Source organism: Prinia subflava, chromosome 9, assembly GCF_021018805.1.
Source record: "Prinia subflava isolate CZ2003 ecotype Zambia chromosome 9, Cam_Psub_1.2, whole genome shotgun sequence".
Lineage (NCBI taxonomy): Eukaryota > Metazoa > Chordata > Aves > Passeriformes > Cisticolidae > Prinia > Prinia subflava.
Window position 1 is genome coordinate 22,009,493 of NC_086255.1, and position 20,796 is coordinate 22,030,288.

Below are 20,796 nucleotides of genomic sequence, written 5' to 3' on the forward strand. Positions count from 1 at the left end.
GATTTTCAGAGATTATGTTCTCTTAGTGAAGAGTTATGTTCTTTAAATATTTGGAGTTTGCAGTTTTCTTTCCTTATAAAGTGGAATTCCAGTTGGTATTCCTCAAATTCATTGAAGAGCATAGAAAATATGAAGGTGAAGGATAACATATAGGTGACTGTTCTCAATTCTTATAGTTTTCAAATAAACAATATATTCTTAACTCCCACTGAAGATGACATTTAGAAATTCAAACACAATTCAAATTAATTCAACAGCACACCATGATGTCTTCTTGGAATGATTCTTCATAAAGCTAAAGACAAAATTGTACGTATTCATGCTTATTAAAAGCACCACATTATCTTTTACCTCGCTGCTCTTTAAATATAAGGTATCCTAAGAAAATTTGTGCAGGAGCAGATGAAAAAAAATCACTATAATACCACACAAATGCTCTAAAAAAATTAGAATCAGGATGTAAAACTGTTTCAAACTGATACTGATGTGTGCTAGAACACATGACAAAATGGATGTAGCAGATGAAGAAATGGATACGACATGCTGAGGGCTTAATGTAACATACAGCAAAATTGATATACCTCTTACTGAAATAAATAAAACATGGCATAATATATACATTTTAATGAATTGAATAAACCATGTAAGGGAATTGATTAGAAAGTGTACTGAACTGAAAAACGTAAAACATAAAATAAAACATAATATTATGGATTTAATAAAATAAAAATATAAAGGATTGAACTATATTGAAATCACTAAAACAAAACGGCTTGATTTAAACTGTGCTGAATTGAAGTAAAGCAAACATGGGTTGTGTAAAGCTCTGTAAGCCCTGGGTCCAAGTCCATGAGGGTCATATGGCTCATTTCATTGTTTGACTGCATGCCACAGAATTTGGATATAGAAGATGTAAGATTCATGTCTGGCTCTATTGCACAAACTTGTAATGTGATTTTATCAAAGCAACTTATTCTCTCTCAAGTGCTTTTTATCCCACCTTGTCTTGCTCTTCCTCTCTTCCCCCTTTATTCTGTCCCTTGCCCCCTTTCCTCTTCTCTCTTCCCTCCTTTTCACCATCCCACACATGCTTCTCTGTGCTCTCATGTGTCTTTTGTCTTGTTTGCATCCTTTTTCCCTTTCACTTCTTCTCATCCTCTTTCTGTCTCTCATCCTCGCACTCCTTTGCTGGACCTCTCTCTCTGGTGTTTGCCTGTTCCTCACACATTTGCTCTCTCTTTTTCTCTTGATATTGTCTGGGTAGCAATGACTCCTCTATCCCAGTTTCCCATTAAATATATAAATAATTGACAGAATTGATAGAAGTGATTTCCAGATTAGATGTAAACTTGATTTGCAGGCAGATATGAAAATCCCAGTATTTTGTATCATGATGATTATGTATGTAAATGGAAATTTCACCAAAAAATCCATTTCTCTTTAGGCTTGTTTGCATCTAAGCAGCAATGCTCCCTGCTCCACTCTTCTCATGCTTGTCAAAACTTGAGTTTAAACTCATATGTAGAGCCTGAGTTTGATTTGAGGCGCTTTTCTTCTAATTCAAGTATTAAAAATTGCACCTGAGGTTTGGGTTTTACTTTCTTCATTCTGTGAATGTATGATCCATGTTTTGGCTGGGTTATTGAGCACACAGAATCATTGATCTCAATATTTTTATTTGGTTTTTTTTATATCACAAGCTTTAAAATAAAAATACCTCGTACTTCAAACTTTGCCAAGACAGATTTTCACCTTCAGGTTTTCTTTTGTTTTTCCTCTTTCTTTCTAAAATTCGGCCATTAAAAGTCTTAAAATTGGAAGGCAAACAAGCTCCTATCTTTGTAGTTTTATTTCTTAGCTATTAATCTTAGACTGTAAAGGAAAACTATATTCCTGCCAAGGCTGCCTTCAAGTTTGCCCTATTAAATTCATTTTATTGTTACTCTTTATTCTAAGTAATGTGTTCATTCTGGTTTAACCACAGCTCATGATGACCTGGGTAATTTTCTAGTGAAGTAATACTTGACAGAGGAAGTCCTCAGTTAAAGACAGACAAGAGGAGCTTGATTGTGCTTGTTGCATATTGGGTCTGTGTGGAAGGCATTTGACTTCTGTAGCCATATGGTCATGAACTGTTAAAAGAAAAACCATGTTTAAGGATTTTTATCTTCAAAGAACATCAAAGTGTGTATGTCAGCAGAATACCTGAGTTCCTCTTCCAGTGATAAAGCTGCTAAGCTGTCTCTCTTTTGGTGAGTGCCCCAAGGTGACAAGCCAAGTGATAGGTGCTGAAGACTGTCTGTCTCCCGTGAAGGCACTGGGGTAACTGAAAGGTGCACTTTGGTTTATGTTTTGTGTAGCACACTCAAAATGCACACACAGAGTAGTATCTGGATTGAGAGCCCACCATACTGAAGGGTTGCTCGGTAGAATTTGCAGAACACTTATTTGTTTTAAAATCACTTTATTAGAGAGCACAAGCAGTTCTATCAATTCACTCAGAATTCTTGAATCTGTTTTGCAGTAAATATACTCTGAATCAGTATTTATTCATAAAACAGAAGCCTGATGTTATTAAATACTGCCCCATCCTCCCAGGAGCTAATGATTTGAAGGGTGTAGTGGATAAATCATTTAGAATTGTAAGTGTTGAAGGTAAACAGATTGTAGGAAAAAATAGGGATATGAAAAAGCCATCTGTGTTCTTTTCTTATATGATATTTCATATATAGAATAGAAATCTATATCTAGAATCCTGCTATATTTAGTATTTTACATATTTAAATAGCTGTTTTCTAACTGCTTCATTTTAGGGTTTTGCTGGAAATGTTTGTTTGCAAGTCATTGAAGGGTATTGGTCAAGTAAGGTACCTTTATCTGATCTTGTGAATCTTGAAGTTTAACAGTAAATGTACAAGAAAACTTGCAAAATGCCCTATATGCCAGCTGTAGTTTTAGCCATCTTAGATTTTGTGTTATTCCCTAACACTTAGAAATTTTTTCCTGTAAGCCCAGCTGAGCTGCTGCGCAGACTTTGAGGTGTGATCTCCAGCTGCAACTCTGTCTTTTTCTTCTAGGATGTACTGGGACTCTTTTTTTTCCCCTCACTGTATTTTACTTTGTTAGTATTCTCAGTAGATTGTGTATTTATAAGTTTTCATCCAGTTGCCCTTCACCATACTTTCTGAGGGGTAGCTTACAGTATATCAACAGAAAAGAGAATACTCTATTTCTAACTTAACCTTTTGTGCTTATATCTTTGACACTTGTTGACCATTTTGATCCATTAGGCAAGCATTTCCAGTCAACTGTATACTGAAAACAGCCAGAACTCTCCATCAAATGGAGAGACATTAAGCTTTCACAGCAGGAATCAGACAGCCTTCAAAATGTAAAGGAATCTGTTGTAATTTTTAAACATTCAAACTGTATTAATTCCCCTGACAGTTATCCCTTAAGTCATTTCAGGCAGTTGCACACTTCTCAACTTTCACAGCTTTCATGTGGAGATCATGACTTTTTTTCTGATTGAAATATTTTCTCCATCTCTCATACTTGTGTTCATACTGAGAATGTTTCGAATCTGAAAAAAGTTCACAGGTAACAGATTAAACTACTAGTAGTTCCTTTAAATGGCACTTTAGCTGGGACTCCTACGATATTCTAATCCTCTTGGTTTAATGGATTCTCTGGCTGATACTGTGACCCACTAATTCTTAGTTCTGTATAAGTTTATTCATTATATTTTAGTAAATTCCTGAGGTTAATACAAGCAAGTGAACAAAACAAAAATACTTTTTTGTTTTTCTTTTACTTTCTTGGTCACTTCCATGAGATCCCTTTTCATAAACTCTCTTCCAAAGCTGTTATTTTCATGGAGAAATTTTAAGTAGTTGTCTGCTCTGGATTTGGAAGCCTAATCTGTGGAATGTATTGTTTGTGTCCTGACTTAACTGTTCCTCTCTGGATCAGTCGAAGGAGTAAATGAAAATTTAGTGTGATTAAAGAAAACAAACAGACAGAAGGTATGCATAACTTGAACATAATACATTTGCTGTAATAATTTTTATGAGCCAACCTTACAGTGGCTTTGACTGCTGACCTCTGAAGGTTCAGCCATTATGTAGTACCAGTCTGGAATTTACTTCTCCGAGGAGTGTAATCTCTGCTTGCAGTGCGGATCATCTTTCCCTCTGCCCTTTTACCACTGGGCTAAATTATCCAGGTGTATTTAATCATTTTCATTTTTTTGGTGGTTTTCATTTTTGACACTGGGTCTGCATCAAGGACATCACTTAACTTCATTTCGAACTGTGGCCACAATGAGTGTGTCCATTTCCAACTACCATAAACCAGTCATAAATCAGGAAAAAGTGCCGTGCTGCTTAAAACTGCTGAAATGAGCTTTAGAGCATTATGCTTACAAGAATGTCAGCCTGTCACAAAGTAAATCAGCAAAGTGTCCTTAAACCTTTGTTGCATCAGGGAATCTCTGACTTTGTGGCTTGAAGCCTGGTTATTCATTTTACTGCCCTATTTCCTCCCCTCGCAACACACACATGTGATTATTATTTTGTTTGGACATTTCATCATGCTTTTCCTGCTTTATTTATGGCTGGTAATTATAGGTTTTATTGCTTACTCCCCTTTAGATTTTGTCTGAATATATTAAATGAAACTTCTGGTGCCTTCTAGGCTCTGAAAGGCCACAGATTTACATTAATGCTCTACAAACTGTGAGTTTATTTTACAATATTACTAGATGCTAATTCTACAGATTTACAATACCTATTCCTGGCTTACTTGAAATCTTTTATCTCTGCTTTTTGAGGTCAAAGTTCATGTCCTGAAAGCAATCATCCCCAGAGATTGCCACTGAATATTGATGCTGTGGTGGGGCAACATCGGATCTATTGGTTATATTTGCAGTGTTTGAATCTGATCTGATGTTATTTGGCTCTGAATTACGCTGTCTCCTCTGAAAATTTCCATGAGCCCAGTGTATTTCTTATTGTTTGCTATTCACTATCATAGAAAATCACTTTTGTTATGTCCAGCTATTGCTAATCTATCTCTAAGGCCATATTATATTGAAATTTATTCCCTGATATCCCTAAGTTCTTGTAAAAACCTTCTAGAAATTGGGTCCTTGTCCAGTATAAGGAGAGACTGTGTTCCACAACAATCTTTAAAATAGCCAGAAGCTGGGTAGGAGTAGGTGGAAGGGTTGAAAATCCCAGACAGAATTTCCACTGCCAAGCAACAATTTATTCCTGTTGCTACTGAATCCTAAGAATCTGGGGAAAAGGAGATTTTCCAGAGACAGTTCATTGTAGCTTGAAGTTAGGGAAGTGACTCCAAGGGAGTGTAATTGAGTGTGATTGCTTAATTGGGGTTTGAAATTTCTTTCTGATTTGGTCTCGTTCTTTCTGACAAAGTAGGGTCAAGAGTACTTTTTTTTTTGAATCAATTACTGACCTAAAGTTCAGTGCATCAAAATAGATGAGAAATAAATTTACAGTGTCTCTGTTTCTGCTAAGTTTGTGTTTAATCTCTGAGTTTGTATATGAATGATAAGACTTAGGGATATGTCAGAATTCTAGTGATATATATTATTGTCAGTTGTTAATGTAATTTAATCTTCAAACATAATTTAAATTTAAGTTAGATTTTGCACTGGGTTTTTTTCGCTTCTTCACTTGGACTAATAAAGAAAAACACACAAGGCTTTTTCAAAAACTTTGATTATGAAGTGTGTTCACAGAATCTTCAGATGAAGACAATTTAGAAACAAGATAGGGCGGGTAGAGCAGTAAAATGACAGGTAACTATTTCAAAGATCCGCTGTATGGTTTATAAATTAAACAGCAGCTTACATATATAATAATAAGCAATTCATTCTGTGATCAAAGAGTATATGTTTGGGTTTTATGGAATATACCTTACATCCTTCATTAACAGCAACATATCTAATCCTGATTTCATGAGTGAAATTTTCAATTTATCCTTACATTCGTGCTTTAAGCACTATTTTGGGAACATATTTTTCTGCATGGAGAAAGAGAGAAATGGCCTGAAAGCAGAGTATTCTGAGCTGTAATTGTGTTTAGTTTACCTTAAATCTGTTTAAAGGAGCTTCAAGGTATTCTTACAAGAGCAATGAAAGTCAGTGTCATCTATTCTCTTTTTGGAGTGTCTTCTTGAAACAGCCTTTTCTTATTTCCTTCTATTTTCCAGTTGTCTTTGTTGAGGTGGTTAGGGTTGACATACAGGGAGCATAACAGTGACAAAGTAAATCAAGTGTTAAGTAGGCCATAATGATTTGCATAATCCCTTTGCAAATCCTTCTAGGTGCATATTTGTTAATGACTGAGATATAACATTAATGGAATGTGATAGGAACAGCATATTAATGGAAGACGTATTTCAGTTTCTTGATTTGTTTACAGCTAACCTTAACTATAGATTTATTAGAAAAGGCTATATTGATAAACAATTTTTCTAATTTGTGATATTAAAAATAAAATCTAATAAGTAATATCTACTATCTAAAGAGGTTAATAGGTTCTATCTTCACATCATAGAGAATAAGAAGCACTAGAGTGTGTATTTTGAGTTTGTACGGTTTGCCTCTCGCTCTAACTGGAGAAGGTTCCTCGGTCATTGAAATTAAACAAAAAGCAAACGCCAATGTATCGTAAGTTATTTGTAAACATATTTTATTCTTGACTTTTTTTGTTGTTGTTGTTGTTTGTTTTTAAATACATCTGCCATGATGGCAGAGTCCTGTAGAGCTGCCTGTATGGACACAGTCCCATGGCAGTCCTCAACACCTTCCTTCTCTTGGGTTGAAAGTGCTGTGACAGTGCTAGAAGGAGAATACAGTAAATATGAACACTGTGGAAAGCAATGGAATACTGATGATTAATAATGAAGAACAAATGATATAATTTGTCTAAATCACTGTTTTTCTACTACTTCAGGTGGTGAAAAGGATTTCTGTGTGGGCTATTCCCCCTGCTTCCCCTCCTGGATTGTTTGTTGGGGGTTTTTTTTTGTTTGTTTTGAGCTTGCATAATCTGTTTCAGAGCTCAGGACTATAATGCCCTTTTCTGATTTGTGTAATTTGTTTTGTGGGTTTAAATTTATTCACTCACATGGAGTAAGATGAGTTACTGCTTCTTAATTAAGTAAATTTACACCTGGAATGAATTATTCTTATGTATAAAGAAGCAAGTGAAGCATTCTGAAAGATTGCTTATGCTTCTTTAAACAAGCTGTAATTTTACCAAACTGAATAATTAATCAAAACAAGGTTGTTCTGCTCACAACAGCATCATCAGAAATCGTGTTTTGTATTATGTTACCTTACCTCAAAATACGGTTCTTCAGTGGAATGAAGATGACATCTAAAAATAAGTATGTGACTCTTCCTATGAACTAACTGTTTTAATTCTTAATAAAGGTGAGGATTGCTTGTGCTACTTCCAATTAAACTTTGGAGTATTTTCCTTGAGGCATGAGGACACTAATGAATCCTGAGACATTCTGTAAATTGATCCAGTTACAGATCACATCAATAGTTGTTCATTCCATGTTTTTCTTGTTTTCTGTCAGGATTTGAAGCTCTGTACTCCTATTTTCGATATCATCACTAAATGGCTGTTATGTAGTGTGTTACCTTACACCTCTGCATGGAGGGACTTCTGTGACAAGGAAGGAGGTCTGTCTGTAGTGGTTACCTGGTGAAGGCAAAGGAATTTTACAGGAACATTTAGGTGATCTTGCAATCTACGTACACAGTGATGGTAATCATATGATCTCACCATATAAATATATGTTAAATATAATAACCATGCTCAGAATAGGAAACAATACGGAGCTTGGATGATTGTAGCCAGTGTGTTCATTAATATCACTGTAGTTAGAATTACCCTTTACTAATATACCTAAAAAGAAATTAATGGAGTCATATTTCTTGGTGCTCATTCCTCTTTGTATTGTTTCCCAACAGACAAAATTAGTTAGTTTATCCAGCTAGGAAGATACCTAAGTATTTGGGCATCACATTTTGCTTATTTGGGGCCTGCTTTGTGCCTTATAAAATACTGGTTTTATGTATGGGAATTGAAATTTTGCTGCATACAGTTTAAATAAAAATTCTTTGGCAGAACTAATGCCTGTGCCAGAGTAAAACCCCAAATGTGGATAAAGGAGAAGAGTAAAGAGCAGAAGAGGAGATGGTAACAAGGAATTTGTTAGGGACGCAGCCCTTTAAGTTTACCTCTTCCTTCAAGAACTTTAGTAGCACGAATCTTCTGTAATCATCTCAGAGTTTAGGAGTGAGGACCATAAGTGGGATGCTTTTGCTAATTTTAGGTAGGAGTTAAATACTGGAACATAGAATTTAATGTTTTTAGTAATTTAAATTTTGAGTGAAATTACATATAGTATCAGTAGAAGTGAATATGTAGATTTTCCTCAACTGTTTGATCATTCCATCTTTTCCTTCTCCACCATAAAGAGTGGTGGGAAGTGGTTAGATGATTTTGTGTTCATATGCTGCTCTTTCCTGAGGTTTTTACTTTGTTATGGAAAAATAGTGTCATTGGTAGGAAATCTGTCTGTTAAAAAATTTGGATATTTATATTGTGGTTTGGTAAGTACAAATATTTTTGATGGCTCACATGACTATATTGCAAGGGGAAGACTCCATAGGGTTTAGTAGAATTTCAGCCAAATTGTCATTTTTAAAAAATAGTGTTAACCAAAATTATATACCCATTCTGGATAGAGGAAGATTCCCACATGGAAATATTATGCAGAATATGAAATTTTCTTTTTTTCCCTGCTTTATATAATAAAGAAGACTATGATATGTAACATCATCATCAAATTATTTTTGTACATCTGATGTATTTTAGTAGCTCGATTATTTTTAGTAATTATCAGATGCACATAATTCTGCATATTTTTCTCAATCACTTTTTTTTTTTCAGACTTCCATTAAGGATTTCACAAATTCTTCCAGAAATCTTGAATCCCAAAACATTGAGTGTCTCTTGGGATATTCAAAAACCTATGGAGTAAAATTGCATCAAGTTGTAGATGGTATGGGAAATACTACTAATACTGGTAAAGTTTATCCATTGCAGAGAAAGGGCACTGGAAGTACTGCAGTGTTTGCCATTGTAATGTAGTTTGGATGGAGAAAAACTCCCCCATTACTGCCACAGCATCCCTCAGTTTATAAACTTCACCCTGAAAAGTCATTGTTTTTTTTAACCTGACTCTGGGTTGTGATGTGTTATCCATTTTGAAATTGTTTTCATAAAAGATTTCTTGATTATGCATACTCATTCTTAAGTAAGCCTAAGTAATTTTTTAAAATAATCACTCAGAATTGATCAAAGAGTTTTTGATGGTAACTTTGTTCTTAATTTTTGGAAAGGTTTTTCATTGGTATTTTCTTCCTAAAAAATTCTGCAGGTTGTATCTACCATTTTTCACCTTTTTTTTCCCCTCTTAGCCATTTCCCATTTTTAACTGAATTTTCAATTTTCTCCATGTAGAAGAGAAATGTAGAGAAGTCCTTGGCATGGGAGTACCTGATTATTTAATAGTAACAGAAGTAAAACTTACCTCCTGTTTCCTATTCTTGGGTAGTTGCAGAAATGCAGCTTCAAATAGGTTCTAAAGATCTGCTTGTTTTTGAGCACGTTGCAAAGTATTTCTTCAGGAAAACATTTATCTGCTTTAGAAACAGGGATAGACAGTGATGGGTATTCAAGTGTTTTATTATTCATACATTATTCTTTCCTAAATGGAAAATACTTTGAAATGTTTTTTCTTGCATACTGCAAGAAGATTGTTCCAAACACCATGAGCCATCTAACTCTTAGACTTTGTGTTTCTTTTTTGTTTTCTTTTTTTTTCCTCTCTCTCAAGAAAGAAAAATCGTCTTGAATCAGTCATTAGGAGAGTTCATAGCCAATGTCAGATTAGTATAACTCTCAGAAAAAGGTCTAAAATAAACCAAACTGACTCTTCTTCAAAAGAAAAAGAAAACAGCTGCCCTTAAAATGAAAACAACTGTCCTTCAGACTTTCCACCCTTCACACATTGTCTTTGAACCATTAGACTCTTGGTTTAGGTTAAAAGTTTAGCTTTGTAACATTAAAAATGGGGTTCTAAGCCAGCAAAAAAACCCAAACAAACAAAATGAAACCCAACCAACCTACCAAACTGAAACAAAACCCAAACAAACAAACAGACAAGTTAAAACAAAGAGCTAACCAATGGAGTTCTCTTCCCAGTTGCTCTGGAACACTTTGCTAATTTCTAAATGCAAAAAATAAAGTTTTTCAACTTTCAAGCTCCTGAAGTAGCTTGGATGCCCTCCCTGAGTGATCAACTTTTTCCAGATGTTTTCTACCGTGATTTTCTTTCTTGTTCTACCACAGGTACAGTTAGTGTAGATTTTAAAGTTGGAGATAACTTGGTATAATTAAGAGTAATTTTTTCCCCTTTTCTGACAAGTGATGCTTGCTTCCTGAACTTCTATAAGGACTGCCTCTTTGACATGAGAAGAATAATGGGGAGGTGTTATTTTTGGACTTGTTTGACTCTTTTTTTCTTAGGCATTTCTTTTCCCACTTGGAATTTTATGATGAGGAATTTCTGCCTTTTTGTGTTGATTACACCATTAATTATTAACTTTTCAAAGATGTATACAGGTTATTCATTGCATACTAATGAATTTATAATATTTATACATTAATTTTAATGAAGATAGAGTAAAAGAATTGCAAAAAATGTCAAAAAAAGTCACATCATCACCAATGTCAAACCGTTTTGTCCATGTTGTTACTTAGGGTTGTTGTCTTCCTCTAACAAAAATGAACCACCTACATAGAGGCAAAAGCCACTCCATATTTTAATTAATCCTCTATTTTTTATCTGTTGGAAAAGCTATTTGATCTCATGTTCACAGTAGCTGGGATATATTTGCTTTCATTTCAAGAAGAATGAGGAAAGAGGGTGAAAGAAGGTTAAAATAAAAATTATGAAGTACTTACAAATGTGCATGTTCTCATGCAGACCAGTTTTATGTCTATAATAACCCAAAGTAAGTAGCTGTATTCATTCCTCTGTCAATCTGCCCACTTTGATTTGTATGGAAGCCATAGCTTGAATTTCTCTTGCACTGCACCACTGACAATGTTTTAACTGATGTGGAGACTCCTTGGAAAGAATCACTTTTATTCATTGTTGGGAGTGAAAAACCATCCAGTTATCTCCACCCACCAATTATGACTACATTATATGTTTTTGTGTGTATGTGATAAGTATGCATGCAAAATGCACTTTTAGAAGCTTGAAAACAAAATAATTTTCAGAGCAAGTGTAATCAGCAGGGTTTTACTCACTGTAGTCCTTGACTTCGATAATGAGCCATCTTTTTCCTGAACAACGATTCTGTATCATTTTAAACACATTTAAATATAGTGTTGTGGAGGAAAAGTTGCTTATTTTTAGGTAAGAAATTTCATATTCCTGTGAAGTTTTTGTAATTGTATGAAGTTTATTTCTGTCCCCAGATGTCAGCAATCAAAATCTGCATAAATATATTTTGTGTAAATCTGTTGGCAGCTGCTCTCCAGTCAGGTTCCTCGAGATATTAGCCTGTCTTTGAGTTTATGACAAAGTTAAAAATTATTCATTAAACTGACCTGCAGTATATTCAGTAACTGTAAAATTGCCTTGCAGTTCTATTTGGTTTGTAGATGTGATCACGAGTAAATTTTTAACTTAATTAATTGGCCGTTTCTGTTGACAAGAAATTTATGTGGTAATAATTTGCTCGAAATAGATGCCGACTGTAGGAAATGAGATATCCATCATAGGCTTGTGTTCCACCAGCTGCACAGTGGCTATTATGAAAGTATTTCAGGCAGCGACGACCCCAGTGTTTGTGCAGTCAGGATTATATATACCCACGATCCATTGCCTGCCTGAGAGGCGCTCATGGAGGTCTATGATAACAAAGACTTTGTGATTTATGGCTTGCTGTGAAAGCAGAGCTTGATGAGATTAAACAATTTCATAGCACAAGTGTTTCTTAAGACCTGATTTGTAGTTGCAAGCTGATGGTAAATCACATTTATATATCTGAAAGCATGCTCAGCAGAGGAGTGCAATTACAGTTTAAGACAGCTACTTTTTATTTAATTTTTATCCTGGTTTTGTCTCTTTTATATCCCCTTCGTCTGCAAACCATTCACCTTCACAAGTCCTTTCTTGGTTAGAAGGCCAAAGACTGAAGTCACTGAGGTTCTTCCTGTTCTGTGTGCATTCTTAGTAAAAGAGAAAAAGAAAATATATCCTTGATACATCATTTCAGAGTAGCTTTTTCTGGTTCATCTTGGCTGACCTGGGTTACTGGGTTCAGCTACAGTTCTTGATCTGCTGTTGTATTCAAAATCAAGCACATTTTTAAGCAGTTTCTAATCACGCAAATATATTTAAATTTTAAATACAGTGGTTAAAACATAGAGTAAAAGAACCCAGTTTTGGTGGCTTGCATTAAGTATTTTCTGTCTAATAGTTTCTGGATTCCATTTTTCTTATACACAATAGAAAACAAGACTGTTTCCATTAGCAGCTATCTGCTTTGGGTTTGCATAGGTACTGGTGTATCTACAGCAACATATCTGCTATGCTTCATGAGCAGCTCCTGCTAAATATTGCAGCAAAGGTGTTTGCATCAATATTAAACCATGATTTGTGGGGCTTACTGCTTCAAAAACAAAATCAAATGCCTGTGATACACTTGGCTTAGAGTAACAAACATATTGCTTTTGACTCAAGATCAGGTTGGAGTCCAACACAAAATCCCTAATTTAACTGATGCTGCAATAAGTCTTTCATGTTGTTAAACACTAAAAGCAGGAGAGTTACATTCAAACTCTTCACTTGCTGTTATAATGGAAGACCAAGTTTCTCAATATGCCAAACATCTCCTGTGGGGCTCCCATCTGCTCTCCCCAAAGGCTCTCCCCATCTCTGGTGGGGAAGCCAAGGGCAGTTTGTGTGGAGAGAGGTGATGAAGAGATTGGTCATAACGTAGTTTGTGCATTCTGAAATCTGTTGTTTGTGCATCACACTTCATGGCATAAGCTACTAGACCAAAACCAAAAACAATACTTGCATTACAGGATCAAATAGAAGAAGAAACACTGAATTTCAGGAGGTTATTACTTTTTAAATTGATTTATAATGTCATTGCTAACATCTCATAGGAACTTAAGAGGTAAATCAATGCTTTTACAGATGTTTAGAAGTTAGGAATCCTAACAATGAGACATTGCATATGCAATCAAACAGGCATATTGTTTTACCATAAGTTTTTCACTCCTATTTCTCATCACAGACAGTTCACTTGGAGTTAGGTGTTGGAATGGTAGAAATTTAGATGTTTTTGCCATAGCATCTAGGAGATAACTATTCAGAAGGGACTATGCTTAAAAAAGAAAATGACTGACAAAGATATTTTGATTACTTTGCCCACAAATTTTCAGCTGAATTTCCGAGTTCAAAATTTTAGTCAGGTGATAAAGTTATAAAAAAAAAACAACCAAGCAAGCAAACAAACAAACAAACAAAAAAGCCAAAAAACCCCCCACAAAGATTAAATGGATGCATTTCAGAGTTAAATCCTCTATTTCGTATGCCCAATCCCCAGTCTACTAATTGTGAAGCAATACAATGGAAGACCATGTTCATGGAATGCTTACTTTTTACTCGTTGGAGTGATAAGCTTTTGAGAATATGTGGGGATTTATCCGCAATAATAATAAGCTCATCTTGCCTCTTTTGATTTTGGATAAGGCTCATAATGAGTCTGTCTAGTTTTAAACCCCAATGTGACCTCATGGCATTGCAGTACCTGGTTTGCGTATGCAGTAACTGAGATTACTAATCTGTTTTGCCTCAAATTTCTTCTAAATAAGACAGAATAGTCATCAAAATAGGATTTATTATAAACTTTGTATTTGAGCTATAGGAAAAAAGAAGCAGTTTTATAGAGAAAAAGGCAGGGAACTCACCACCACTGCTATTTTTTATCAGGTACTAAGCAGCGGATTGTGCCTTCTGTCTTCAATCAGTGGGAGAAAGATGGGAAAAGGTATTTCCCTTGCTTTTGCCAGACAAAGCCTTGTAGGATGTTTGGTATTTCCTTATGTGGTGCACAATCACTGGAGACTAATCAAGATTAGTCCCTGAGGGAAAATGCCTGTGCAACCAAAGTGAATTATCAGCCCTCTTCCTGCCAAGTACTCCTCCTGCCCCAAGTTACATTTCCTAGTGGAATCCAGGGTACCAGAATGTGTCATAAGGCTTGGAAGGCCTGATGTAACTGGTAGTATGTGAGGTAAAGTTAAAGGAAAAAGAATTCCTGACTTGTGCTGACATCAGTCAGGTGCCTTGAGTTCATTCAGGCTGTCCTCCACATCTGCTTTTGAGATGATCTCTTTATTACCAGGGCTGACTCTCCTACTTCATTCTTTGCTTAGAGAAGACATTCTGTGAAAAGGCTGCTCAGTGCTCTATTTTTTTACCTACTCAAAAAAAAAAACAAAAACAAAAACAAAAACCAAAAAAAAAAAAAAAAAAAAAAAAAAAAAAAAAAAAAAAAAAAAACAAAAACAAAAAAACACAACACCACCCAAAAGTTTTATCTAGTTAGGAGTTGACATAAAAAATATACTCAGTATTATTCAGTCATTTAGTACTTGAATTTTGGTGAAAATTTGGTGGTTTAGGCCAGTGGAATTTTAGTATTATAAATGTAAGCATTAGCGTTTCCTTGATTAGGGTTCTGACAGATTGTGATATCAAACAACTGGATCTATTGGTCAAAACTGGTTTTGGGGAGAAGTTTGGGGGCTTTTTCTATTTTGTTTTTGTGGGGTTTGTTTAATTAACATTTCTGCCAAGAAGTGTGGCCAAGAGAACTTGACAATTTGTTCAGAATTGTTTCTGGTAATTGTACCAATCTGAATCCCTGGATGAGATTTTAAATCCACACCTACAATGTTATTCTCAGTCATAAGAATGAAGGCAATGTGTTGCAAGTGAAATTCTACAAGCAGGTGCTGTGTGACAATTGGCAAAAGACAATTTTCCAGATCTTATTGATGAGCATTAGTATAAACATGCTTTTCAGAACCAACTATGATAATATGGTTCCAGTATAATTGTGAACTTCAAAATCTGTTCCATTTGCTAAATCATACCAGCTTCTTGTGACTCAGTTTCTTTGGCTATAAGAAAGACCTAAGAAATCCTTTTTTGTGGAAAATTATTTCTAGGGTTTTGGGGCCTATCCACACCTTAAACCTTGTGTTTGGTTGCTTTGTTTTTGTTTTATTTGTTGCTTTTATTCTTGCTTCTTTTTTCTTCCTTTTTTCTCTATTCTATGTTCTTATCTTCTCTCTAATTAGGAACAAATTATTAGATTTGATTCACATTATTTTTCTTTGGAATTTTTGTTTTGCTTTTACTAAAAAATGTGCTCAGGTGGGTTTAGCCTGAAGAGTTCAAGTTTTCTTCTCTGAAGTGAGTAACAGGCTCAGTCTAGTGTGTTACAATCTAAAAAACCCATTAACAAAATCATGAAAGAACCTTACAAGAAACAGGAAAGCAGAAACACCTGAAGTCCAGATGGCAAAAGTGTGTGTCTGCCAAAAGCTGTGTCGATTTCAGATCTTTTGAAGTGAATCTCATCCCAACATTCTTTGGGAGGCAACAAATGCATTTGACCAGACGTGCTAGAATGGATCAGTTCTCATCCTCAAGCACACGAGAAAGTGATTTCATTCTTTCAGATGCTTGCCTGTCTTTCATGTAAATAAAAATAATTTTGTTTTCTGTAACTAGAAGGGCTGGGCTGTAATTCTGTAAAAAGTATATGGTCTGGCTAGATTTCATAATTTTTAACTCCTAATTTACTTGTATATTTTAGGAATATAACTCAGTAATGTCTGCAGCATGCTGATCCCTGATTTATTACTGTAGAGGTGTGTAACTTGGTAACAGCAATTGACATAATTTGTATTTAGCTAATTTTGAACACTAAGAACACTGAAGGGTGAAATCTCTTTCTGTTCAAAGCAGTGGCAAAACTTGCAAAATTTTACTCCTAAAATTAAACAAATAGAAGAAAAGCAAAAAGTTTGAAAAAATTGTGCTTGGAGATCAGGTGAATCAGAGATAAGTTGCATTTTTTTTAGCACAAGGCATAATTATGCATTCATGATTGTGACGGTCCAGTACAAGCTTTTAGCTCATAGTAAATGTAACCTAATTTGATTTAGATCAACCGTCTTCTAATCTAGATTAGGTTGACTCAAATTTCTTCATATGGACTACGAGTTAAGTTTTTCTCCACTGACACTTACGGGAATACTGGTGATGTTTCCTAATTTATTAACTCGGAAATTTGATCATGTGCCAAGTTGAAGGGGGGGGAAATGGATTGAAATATGGTATAATGATAAAATTCAAATCTTGTTTGACAGTGTAGATGTAGAAATAAATAAGCATGGAAATTATCTTCACGTTTATAGGCAACTAAATCTGTGTAAATCAAGAGTATGCCATGAACTGACGTCCATCTATATATTTTGTTATTAAAGTTGATATCAAAATGGTGCAGTGTTGGATGTTCACTAAGTATTTTCCTTATTTGATAAACAGAAGTTTAGGCAATATAATATTTAAAAATCTTTAAATTATTTTACTGTTTTGCATTCATTATTTGAAATAGTATGGCTGCCTTAAAGTTACAATAAAAAGAAACAAGACCTCATTTTCAGCTATATAATAGAAAATGAATGAGCATCATTACAAATAAATCTGAAATTTTCTTCTGTCTCAGGATTAATGTTACATTTGCTACATTCTGGTTTTGTCTTTCTTTTTCTTGACTTCTTAGAATAAATAATACATGCACTTAATCTTTAACTTCAGATAATCAGAGTTACCGACACCTGGAACAATGTGATGAGCAATGTAAATTTTATACACATATAGTCATAATAATTTAGACTGTCATCCTAATCTATTTATGATCAGCTAATGACTGAAATGTTTTACCATTGTGTGGGATATTTTATAACTGAAGTTTTAATGGGTGAATCAGTAACACCTGGCTGTCTGGAATGTCTTTCTTTTCCCCCTGTTAGACATTTAAATACATCTCTGGAAGGCCCACAGGGTGTGATGTGACATATAAGCTCTTAAAAGGAGGAAAATTAGTTCTTGATACCATTATGATCAGTGGGATGAACGTTTGCATACTTAGCATTAATGCTGTTAAATGTAAGAGTTTGATTAAAACTCTTAGAAAGGGTTTTTTTTTCTTCCTCTCCTTTAGTGCCCTTTCTAGTTTCGCTTTTTGAAATTGCGAAAGGAGCTGATGTTTTTGCTTCTGCCTGTGGAGGAATTTTGAATCTTTTAATAGCCTTTTCTCTCTTAGTGCAATTGTTTATGTTTCTTCTCAAATCATGTCTAACACCAGCAGAGGCTCTTAGCTGCTAAGCATTTTAGGCACCTGGGTGCCAACAGTGCAAGAATACAAATTGAGTGGAACATTCTCCTGACAGAATATCTAGTATTGCAATATTAAATCCAAAAATATTATTCTCATAGCAGGCCACTTTCTATTATTGAATTAAACCAATATATTTGCAATTTTGCTTCTTTTCCTCATAGATGTTATGCATTTTTCATTTATGCAGTGCCCTATTAAGTGTTAGATTTTGTGCCCTATTTAATGTGTACAAAGTGTAAGAATGATAAAATTGCAACTTCCTGTGTTAAATGAATAAATCTTGATAAAGGCCCATCCATACTTATATATTGAGGTTGTGGTACCTGTATTTTCTTGTTTTCAAGTTCCTTATGGGTGGATTTAGCTGTTGTTTTATAAGGTAATACTGAGGATCTGGGCAGTAAAGACTGCTTTGGTGATACCTGACATCTTGTAGATTTCTAATAAGAACCTTTTTTTTCAAAAAAAAAGCTTTTCTCAGATGTTTTTCCAATCAAGTACTTAGTCCTCTCAGGCATTTTGACATTGCAGACCTAGTCCTATAAACTGTAGAATGCCAAGTTAGTGGCATTCATTTGGTAAAACCATAGCCACTAAATAGGAAGGAGGCAATGGAAGGAATAGTGTGCTCTTGTGATTAGTTCCCTTTAGTTTTGCTCCATGAGATAGATTTTCTAGGAATATATTAATTTGTGGCTATTTTATGACTGTTACAAGTCCTGGGAAATTAAGAAAAGTTCACAATTTCAATTTCTCCTGTGATGTCTTCTGTCGCTTTCTGTCATCAAAGTGTTTTTATACATATACCACTTAATTTTTAGGTCCAATATGTGTTATAAATAAAATAGATATGCTTCCAGTAGAGTGATTAAAAATGATCAGAAAAAAAAAAGTAGGCTTTTAATCTTTTCTGTGAAGTAATGAAAGTAACATTTTGTCTTCTTTTAATGATATTTCTTTGGAAGCACTGCTTCTGATCACTGCAAATAGGTAGTGAATCTTTGCCTTTAGTTGGATAACAAGAGAAATAGCCCACTTCACATGGGCCTGCAATGCCAGTGTGTTATGTATCTGTGATGGCACAGAACTTGCCTCGCTCTTTTCTGAACGGATTTCAAAGCACTTTCCAAGGCTGATTAGGAATCCAGAAACACCACAACCAGGTAGGCCTTAGAATACTCAGCTCACAGAAAGAAAAGACAAATAAGCAATCTTGAGACAGAAGCCAGACATCCCCTTACATTGAGGCACCTGCTAATCCCTTTCTACAGAGATGCTTAAACAGTTGTGTTCCATTTTACACAGAAAACTTATGCCCACAAACACTGTAGTAATGCCCTCAGGCTCTCAAAATTGCATGTTTGTTTTCAGAATAGGCCTCCAAACATATATGAGGATGATATGATCCTTTTCCAAATATTACTTGTGGTTATTATATTATTTGTTTAAGAACATTGAAATAAACGAATGAGATTTATATGTTCTTAATTTACAATCATTAAATGAGATACCAGTTTTCTCTTTGGAAAGTTTTAGTAGAGATTTGGTAATTCTTGGGATTTTTGTGTTATATCTTTTGTATTCAAAGTGTATTCAAATCGTTTACAACTAAAAAGAAATAGGATGGCCCAGCAAAACAATTAAGTCTGCTCAAATTTCAGCAGGTACTTTTGAAGTGAAATATTGGTTTTTAGATATTTGCATTCTGTACTGTTTCTGTTGTTTATGTCTTATAGAAGGGCCTGTCTGACACTCATGGGGGAAACTTCCAGCTCTTGGTTCTTGTCAAAAGAGCTCCTCACAGAAAGTCTTTGCAGCTTTGCAGGAGCATTCCATGGTTGCCAGGTACCCCTACAGAAATCTTGAAGTGCAGGTGCCCCAGGGTTGCCTGCAACACTGCTTTTGTTGAGTTTCTCTTAGATTTGAATTTTCTCCTTCCCTGAAGGTCTTATGAGCTTGACAGCTGCACTCTGATTTACTTACTCCCCAGCATCAGACTGAAGTACTGGTATAATGGAGATCTGTATTAAGCAAGATGCAAAGCTCAGCATTTAGGTACCATGTCAGAAATGAGGTTTAAAGTGATGTAAGGACAGCCTTCCCTTTCTGTTGCACCAGGGCCGGTGCTTAGCTTCTGAATACCCTTCCCACTGCTACCAAAAAGCTCCAGATGAATCCACTCAGGGCTGTTGCTCAGGAGTTCAGGTACACACTCCTCTTCTGCATGCTATTTTTCACCTTGTCCCTAAAGCTAGGCCAGAATACTTTTGCAAAATTCTTCCCATCTTTTTATTATCCTAATCTTTATTTCTACCTTATATCTAATACCATTGCAGCCATGATGACTTGTATTTCTAGTGTCTCTCGGAGTTTAGACCTTAAGCAGAGGTGTTGATGATTTAAACTTCTTTTAGTAAACTGAAACTGTTTTAATTTGGATACTTTGTGACTATGAGTTCTTTATTCATAACTTTGCTGCAACATCATTTGTCAAACAGCCTGGACAGTCTTCCAGGACCAGTTGGGGCCTGCCAGCATCCTCTTATTAAATCTGATAGAATCCCAGAGTTAAGTGTATCATCCTGTCAGGCTCTCGATGTCTAGACAGACACTTCCTAATGCAGGTCGGTAATGGGTGTGTGGCAGGCAGCCATCCTGCCTGGGCATGCTGCTGTTCCTTCTCCCTGCCGTGGCTGCTGAGCTTTCTCTTTTGCAATCATCATAAAACATAAATGTAAATGGTAACAAGCAGCAGAATCCAAACAGACCTTATTTACAGTGCTGTTTTAGCAGAGTGTTTCTTTTCAAGGGGAGGGATAAAGCATAGGTAGTTCTGTATTTTAGTGGGGTAGGTAAATGATGACACATGGAGGTCTTTGAATTGAATATGGGTGTTCTGTTAAAATTTAAAAGCAGTTAAGAATTTTTCATTTTAATTTACCAAAAATCTATGATGTGGTAAAGTAGTTTCAGGCAAATGAGGACAAACTCTTAAAATAGCAATTATGTTTTACTAAAAATTAAATTTCTTTAGTGAAGGCATATTGCATTGAGATTTTATATTATCTGATGCAAGGATCTCCTCACTTAACTTTTATTCATGTAGAATCAGGAATAGTTTTATTTGCATTATGGATTTCAGGTGCCTGATTTAGTTAGGTGCAGATCATAGACTTTTC

At 35.1% G+C, this 20,796-nt stretch overlaps 1 protein-coding gene across 1 annotated transcript in view; it reads left to right on the forward strand.

Moving 5' to 3' along the window:
- Nucleotides 1–20,796, forward strand: part of LRMDA (leucine rich melanocyte differentiation associated) — a 610,097-nt gene that overhangs the window by 474,090 nt on the left and 115,211 nt on the right. The gene's annotated exons all lie outside the window — the stretch shown is intronic.